This window comes from Benincasa hispida, chromosome 9, assembly GCF_027475165.1.
Source record: "Benincasa hispida cultivar pf3 chromosome 9, pf3_genome.v1.1, whole genome shotgun sequence".
NCBI classification, from domain to species: Eukaryota; Viridiplantae; Streptophyta; class Magnoliopsida; order Cucurbitales; family Cucurbitaceae; genus Benincasa; species Benincasa hispida.
Genome location: NC_143486.1, coordinates 28,439,785 through 28,448,197, shown reverse-complemented (window position 1 = coordinate 28,448,197; position 8,413 = coordinate 28,439,785). Strand labels below are relative to the sequence as shown.

At 38.8% G+C, this 8,413-nt stretch overlaps 1 pseudogene; it reads left to right on the top strand.

The window, feature by feature from the left end:
* Positions 1-1,212: 1,212 nt before the first annotated feature.
* Positions 1,213-7,511, top strand: LOC150033725 (uncharacterized; annotated as a pseudogene).
* The last annotated feature ends 902 nt before the right edge of the window (positions 7,512-8,413 follow it).

Genomic DNA, 8,413 nt, shown 5'->3' with positions numbered 1-8,413 from the left:
TCATGAAAACACCATCCGAAGGGGGATGCTCCTAGGGCACCACGAGGCCAAGCAAGAATCTCACAATGTGAACATACAGGGAGAAACGTGAATGGAATCATAGACATATCAAATACATCTCTTCCTCCCACTGAGTATTTTATAACCTAGGGTTTAGCTTACTTAGAAAAAACACTGCTAAGGTTTTTAACTAAGTGACTTTTAGGTTTTTCCAAGAGTAACTTTTACCTTGGATAGTGAAACAACTTTTTATCATTATCCATTAAACTCTTTAATGGAGTCTTTGACCAAATCGTCGCATGCTTGTTGAAAATCTATCTAATTCACCTTTCTAGATAGGTTCCCAGGTAGGGATGTTACGTTTCCGTCAACTTAAGAACCCTAGCTTAGCTAGAACCCGCCTTAGACAAAAGGCCCCTTATAGATAGATTTACAACAAATTTAATCTTTTATTCCAACTAATTTAATCCTATTAAACCGATTTTAAAACATTAATCTAGGACATTAATCTAGGTTACTAAACTCTTTAGAACCATTTGAACTTAGGTCTATCTCAATCCAATTTTAAAACCCTTTTAAAAAAACTTGAGTTCACCCTAAGTCCGCATGCAACTCTTTCTTATTGATTTTAGGTCTAATTTCCTTTATAACTCTTATAAATAGAAACCATAACCACAATACCAAGCTAACACATGCAAGGCATCCATAACGCTTATAAACAACCTAAGTGTCACGCTCAATGCATTGTCCATTTATTGCTACTTCTTTTATATAACACTTATACAAAATAGCAATGAAACAAGCAAAACATGCTTCCATTCACCCTTAGACTATAACACTTATAATAAAAGGATGATGCATGATAATGCTCAATGCATGCAAAATATAACTCTTATATTTCATGATGCATGTACATGCTTTCAAGTAATTTCTTCATACAATATTATAACATTTATAATACATGATGCATGAATAACTGCACAACCTAAGGTGAGTTTTGAACTATATGTCAAACACTTTGGCATATAAGCACCATATGATCAAGATCGTTGGAGGAGCCATTCATTGGAACTTAAAAAGGACTGTTCGTGAAGCTTGGGAATCCACAAAGGTAAGAATGGTTCTAATCTTTTTCCCTAAAGCATGCTACATTACATGTTTATATTATGTTTCAGTATAATGAATTTGTTTTTGTAAAAATCAAATTACGAGATGCAAGGCATCACACAACGCTTTTGCTGTGGGATTCAACCCCTTCACGCTGCACATGGTGCCTCTAGCATTAAGGTGCCCAAGCCGAACACCTACAATGGACCTCACAATGCCACATTGGTAGAGAACTTCTTTTTTGGGCTACAATACCTCGAAGCTCTACAAGTATTTGATGATGGTGCAAGAATAAGTAATCCACTCACGGTCCTATGTGATGCTGCTCAATTATGATGGCGAAGGATACATGCTTACCATGTACAGGGGTTGTATAACATTAGTAGGTGGGTAAAATCCAAGACTGAGCTTCTAAAACATTTTGTTCCTCACAGTGCTGATATAAAGATACGAGGTAAGCTTAGACGCTTAAGACAAACTGGTAGCATCCTCAACTATGTCAAGGAGTTTACAACTCTCATGCTTGAGATTGAGGACTTATTCGAGAAGGACGCCCTTTTCCCTTTAAGATGGCTTGAAGGATTGGGCTAGGGTGCAGCCAGATAAGTGAAATGTCCAAACACTGAAGATGCCATTGTGGCCGCTGAAGTGCTCGTTGATTACTCCTCCCAGAACAAGGGGAAGAATCCTGGTTCGAGTAAAAGTGAAGGAGACATGTCCCATCAGAGGAAAGATCATCATAAGAAGGATGGAGAAAACTCAAAGACCTCTCATGGCAAGTATGAGAGACCCCATAATAAAGGGCAATCCACTAAACTTCCTAAGCCATGCTTCATATGTGATAAACCTCATTGGACAAGAGAATGTTCAAATAGTAAAGCTATGAATGCCCTCATGGCAAAGCTTAAAAAAGCAAATGATGAAGAAAAATAAGCCATGACAGGGTCACTCCAACAATTGGCAGCCCTTAAAAAGAGCTCATCCCCAAATAAGGGCAAAGAGAATGGTCTTCTCTACACCGATGCCACACTAAATGGGAAGCTTGTGACAATCATGCTCGGTATGGGTGCCACCCGTAATTTCATGGATGAACAGAAAGTGAAGAGACTTGGTCTGAGCCTCACGAAAGAACATGGCACCATTAAGGCTGTCAACTCAGGAGCTAAGCTTATAAGGGGCATAGCCAAGAATGTCCCATCCAAGGTTGGTGACTAACAAGGTACGCTAGACTTTACTGTGGTGCCCATGGATGATTTTAAAGTAGTTCTTGGTCTAACAATCTTTCATAGTACCTTGGCCTTTTCTATTCCTTTCTCGAAGTCCCTCGTGATATTAGATGAACATAAGCTTCAAATGGTTCCCTTGAAGAACATGGAGAGATCCGTCAATATGATCTCTGCCTTGCAATTAAAAAGAGAGATCATGAAGAGTCAAAACTATATAATAGCTTCAACAAGCCATCGAGATGAGGAAGAAGAAAGCCCAAGCAAACCCTCTGTGCCAACATGCATATAAGAAGTCCTTGACAAATACAAGGATGTGATGTCCACCAAATTGCTCAAGAAATTGGCCCCCACGGTGTGAGATAGACCACAAAATAGAGTTGAAGCCAGGCGCAAAGCCTTCTGCCATTGCCCTAAACTGTATGGCCCCTCCGAAGCATGAGAAGTTGAGGAAACAGTTGAAAATTTTACTTAATGTAGGATATTCAACCTCAAAAACACCTTGTGGTACCTCAGTGCTCTTCCAAAAGAAGAAAGATGGTTCTTTGAGGTTATTCATCGATTATAGGGCATTCAACAAGATCACTATCAATAACAAATACCTAATCCCCTTAATAGCTAATCCCTTTGACCAACTTGGTAAGGCTCGGTATTTCAGCAAGATAAACCTACGGTCAGGATACTACCAGGTAAGGATCAAAGTAAGAGATGAAGCCAAGATCACATGTGTGACACAGTATGGTGCCTATGAATTCCTAGTCATGTTGTTTGGTCTAACCAATGCCTCAGCCACCTTCTACACAATCATGAACAAGTTTTCCACCCATTCCTAAATTGGTTCGTGGTGGTTTATTTGGATGATATAGTGGTGTACAGTCGAACCCAATTCTAAATGAAAGATTTGGGAGAGGCGCAGTATGCTTTGGGGATCCAGATCATTCGGGATCGTAAGAACAAGAGGTTGGCCTTATCTTAGGCATTATACATTGACAAGATGTTGATCAGGTACTCGATGCAGAATTCCAAGAGAGGTTTATTACCCTTCAGGCATGGAATTGTTTTGTCTAAGGAACAATGTTCTAAGACACCTCAAGAGGTTGAGAAAATGAGATGGATTCCCATGCTTCGGCTGTTGGAAGCCTCTTGTATACAATGTTATGTACTATACCTGACATTTTCTATTCAGTAGGGATTGTCAGTCGATATCAGTCCAATCCAGGATTAGATCACTGGACGACGGTCAAAATAATTCTCAAGTATCTTCGGAGAACGAGAGACTATATGTTCGTGTATGGAGATAAGGATTTGATCCTTATAGGATATACAGACTCTGACTTTCAGACTGATAGATATTCTCAGAAATCAACATCAGGGTCAGTGTTCACTGTGAATGGAAGGGTTGTAGTTTGGCGAAGCATCAAGCAAAGATGCATCGTGAACTCCATTATGGAAGCCGAATATGTAGCCGCTTGTGAAGCGTCTAAAAATGTTGTTTGGCTTAGAAAGTTCCTTACAGATTTGGAAGTTGTTCCAAATATATCTTTGTCTATCACTCTCTATTGTGATAACAACAGGGCTATGGAAAATTCTAAGGAACCTCGGAGTCACCAAAGAGGCAAGCATATTGAATGAACGTATCATTTGATCAGGGACATTATGCATCGTGGTGATGTGATAGTCATAAAGATCGCGTCGAAGCACAACGTTGTTGATTCGTTTACAAAGGCTCTCAAGGCTAAAGTATTCGAAGGTCATCTGGAGAGTCTGGGTCTGCGAGACATGCGACACCTTATCTAGGGCAAGTGAGAGATGATACTGAGGTATAAAGTATGCCCTAATTTATTGTATATTGTACTATTTTTATGTATTGTACATTAGTCTCCCCAGGCATTATGACAAGTGAGATTATTGTATTGGTGTCCTAATTCTTTTGGTAGTCTCGTAGTTTGTAAACTTTTTGTACACATTGTTATTAATAAAAATAAATATTGTTTTATTTGCATTTACTCATATCCAATAAACTAAGATCCATGGTTATTTCATGTAACTTAAGCATATATGTGAGACATACAAGTGGATCATGCCTTAAGTAATAACCTAAATGGTCTGTAGTATAAGGATAAAGGAGGGATACCTTATCCTGTTGACACTACGGATACAACCCGCTTTGTAGATATTTACAAGTGTTGTAAAGTTCTACAAATGGTTTAATCCTGACCATTCATGTGGAGACATGCAAGCGGGGATGTCCTATAAAAAGAGTTTGTATAAGACCGGACCACGAGATGATTAGTCTCTTTATATTAACGCAGCTGATAACTAAGACTTACATTTCACTATAATGACCATAGGTGATATTACCTTAATCCTGAGTGAGTTGGAAACTTCTGCCTATGAGGGCGATCCTTTGATTGATATGGGTGAGAGTGACCAAATTGCCAATTCAAAAACCCTACCTTTTTGGGAATTCGTTTGATTAGAAAGCTGAGAACTCAGCTACACAAGAAAAAATTGACTCCTTCCCAAAGAAGGGGTAAGTAGATAAATTGCTCCCTTAAAGGCTAATTTCGGGTCTTGAACATAGTGGCCACACCCTCTCTTTGGAAGAGAGAACTCAGTCATAGTAGGACTATGACTTATTTTTTATTAGAGGAATGAGTGGTACTTAAGGAGTTAGATGTAACTACAGGGGCAAAACGGTAAATTAGCCCATATATACTTACAAGCGATTTGTGAAGGGTTATCACACTATTGATTGGTTATATAGACACAGAAATATATCTGTAGTGCAAAGAGTGCAACTATCGATCTTTAGTAGAGTGCCCGACAGTTAACGAATGGTAGATCTCGTGACTAAAGAGTTTAGTCAGTTATTCATGTACCGTAGGAGCTTCAAGCTACAGGTCCATGAGGTCCCCTTGATAGCTCAATGGGTTCAAGTTGAAAATCAGATTTTGGGTTACTTTGAAGTGTTCAAATTAACAAGAGGAAATTCAATTATATATGATATAATTGGTGTGATGTATTAGATACATTAATTGGAGGAATTAATATAAATATGATTTATATTAAGTACCATAAAATAGAAAAAGAACTATGGTTTATATGTTTCATATGATGAAATATTAAAACTATAGGTTATAAATATAATATGATAAGTTGGTTATCATATTTATTTATAATATATTAATTATATGATGATTAATTATTTTTCTCTAATAACCGATTTGAGTGAGAGGTTATTGGAAGTTTTATGGTAACCATGAGATAAAAGGAAAATTATTTTCCAAAATTAGAAGTTGATTCACTCGGAAGAATCTCACGGAATAGGCTATCAAGTAAAAAGAGTTTTTACTAAGCGATAGCCATTGAGAGTCTACATGATCATTAAGAGTTGACTATACGATAGATTACTCGTTGATCGTTGCTACACGATTGAGTAGCAAAGTCTATACGATAGGCTTCAGTTTTCTAAACAATCGAGTACATTGTCTATGCGATAGACAGTATTCTTATCTCCCACTTACTCGATCGTCTACTCGATCGTATACCTCCTATCTTCCTCAATATAAGATCATACAAAGCCCACAACTCCTGGATTTTCACACCGAGAACACTAAGGTAACACTTGTGGTGGTATTCTAACTCAGTTCGTGAATCGAGTTGGACTCGATTGGGTTCGAGGAGCATTTAGACGTTCGTGGAGGTGGCTGTTCTATTCTTTGCGTTTGAGTGCTGCTTTGGATGCATTGGAGACTGGTCGAGGGATACTTGAAGAATGGTTCTTCAAAGGTACGTATACTCTATCCCTTGTATCTTCTTATTGTTGCATTCTGTAATTTTTATTTATGCATAATATGTATGTTTCTGGTTAGACTGTGATTGTTGTGTTCATTCTGAATGGAATTTAGAACGATCCACTTCGCTACTCGTGGAGATCTCTGTTTTAGATTTCCTTCAGCCTGGTCTGCCAACAAGACACGATAGAGCAACATTACCCATAGGCCTACTAGAACGAATACCCATCGCTAAATAACCTTGGGATAGTATTACCATGGACTTCATCATAGCCCTGCCCAAGTCCAATGGTTATGAAAGCATTATGCTGTTGGTGGACCAATTTAGCAAATATATTACCTTAATCCCTTGTCTTGCCAATATGAAGGTAGAAGAGGCAACATTCTTGTTCTTCAAGAACGTGGTGAAGTTATGGGGGATGCCCAAAAGCATCATTAGTGATCAAGACCCCCGCTTCACAAGAAAATTTTGGTGAGAGTTATTCAAGCTAAATGGGGATAGACTTGAACTTCTCGACAAGCTTTCATCCCCAAAGCGATGGCCAGACCGAGAGAATTAATACCCTATTGGAGTAGTACTTGAGGCACTATGTTAATGAACACCAAAAGAATTGGGCTAGTTTCCTCGACATAGATCGATTCTCCTACAACCTCCAAAAGAGTGAGTCCACGGGCAAAAGTCCCAACACACTTAATACCCTCATTGCTACTTATGAGGGAAGCAACCCTTCGGCTTACAAGTTTTTTAAGGAATGGAAAGAGGAGCAAGACATCACTCATGCTTACTTGGACAAGGCTACCTCACGAATGAAGAAATGGGCAGATACCGAGAGGCACCCCAAGGAGTACCAAGAAGAAGACAAGGTAATGGTCAAGTTCCTACCTAATCAATTCAAGTCTCTACGAAAGGTACATAAGGGGTTGGTACAAACATACGAAGGCCCATTCACGAGGATCGAAATAACTAAATGCATTAGGAAGGCAACCTATCAAGTGGAATTACCACCAAGGCTCGAAATACACAATGTCTTCCACGCGAGTATGCTCAAGACATTCCACGAAGATGTGGAAGACCCTGAGCAAAAGCAAGTTAGAACGAGCTCCAACTACTGTAATAACTAAATTTGAAAAAAAGATTGATGAAATCTTGGCAGATCGAAAGATAAGAAGGAGTGAAGTTCTAAGCTACTCAAAATACTTGGTTAAATGGTAAGGATTTCCAGAGAGCGAGGCTAGCTAGGAGCAAGAAGACTTGTTGTGGAAATTTTAAGATGACATCAAAAGATATCGAGCAAATGATGCAATGGGAACGTTGTGAAATTAAATGGGGGAGGGTGTCATGCCTCATAAAATGTCCCTAAATTTTTTGCAAAAAGCTCTCTAGCATTCAGCCATGGGGGAGCATCAATGCCCCATGAAGTCCAAGAAGTGCGCAGGCACAGCTTGTGTGTGCCATACCAAACATAACCCACACGCGTTTCAGTCGCCTCGTGTATGGGTCCCCGCACGCGTCCCTGTCAAATGCCTGTCCACGCGCCCCAGTTGCCCACAATGTGTGCGCACACCCATCATCTAGACAATTGGCAAATGTCTCAAAAGCCTCACTTGTGTCCTAAACAAGCCCAAAAGGTTTTAGAGAGCCTGAGACAGTGCCAGCGCCTACGTAGCCAAATAGCCTGAGACACGTCTGGAAAGAGCTGGATAGCACCACACTATGCTAGAAGGGCCTAAACAGCCCCATATTATGCCAGAAGGGTCTAGGCAGCCCCACACAATGTCGGAAGTCTCTAAAAAGCCCTAGACCTATCTGGAAGGCACGAGAACATGGTGGAAGACACTAGAACACGCTAGAATATTTTGGACCCCTTTAATGACGGTCATAAACAGACACTGTCTAGATGTGTCTAGAATGTTCTAGGGAAGGCAAGAATCATATTCATATTAAATTTAATCTATAGTTATAATATGGATCTCATTCATATTATTTAATATTTGAATCTTATTCAAATACATTATTCTCTCATATAATAAAGTATAATTTTGAGTCTCATTCAAAATTAACTTTATATCATAATGTATCTATATACATTATGTTAATTGTATTCCATACAATTAATTCCCTTATTTAATTTGAACAATTCAAAATAATCCAAAATTAGATGATTCTCGTTTTACCCTTAGTGAGCTAGCAATAGGACCTACCTAATGGACCTACAGATTAGAAGATCCAATGATAATTGGATATATATAAAGTAATCAACTATTATTTCAAGTAACATATTAACA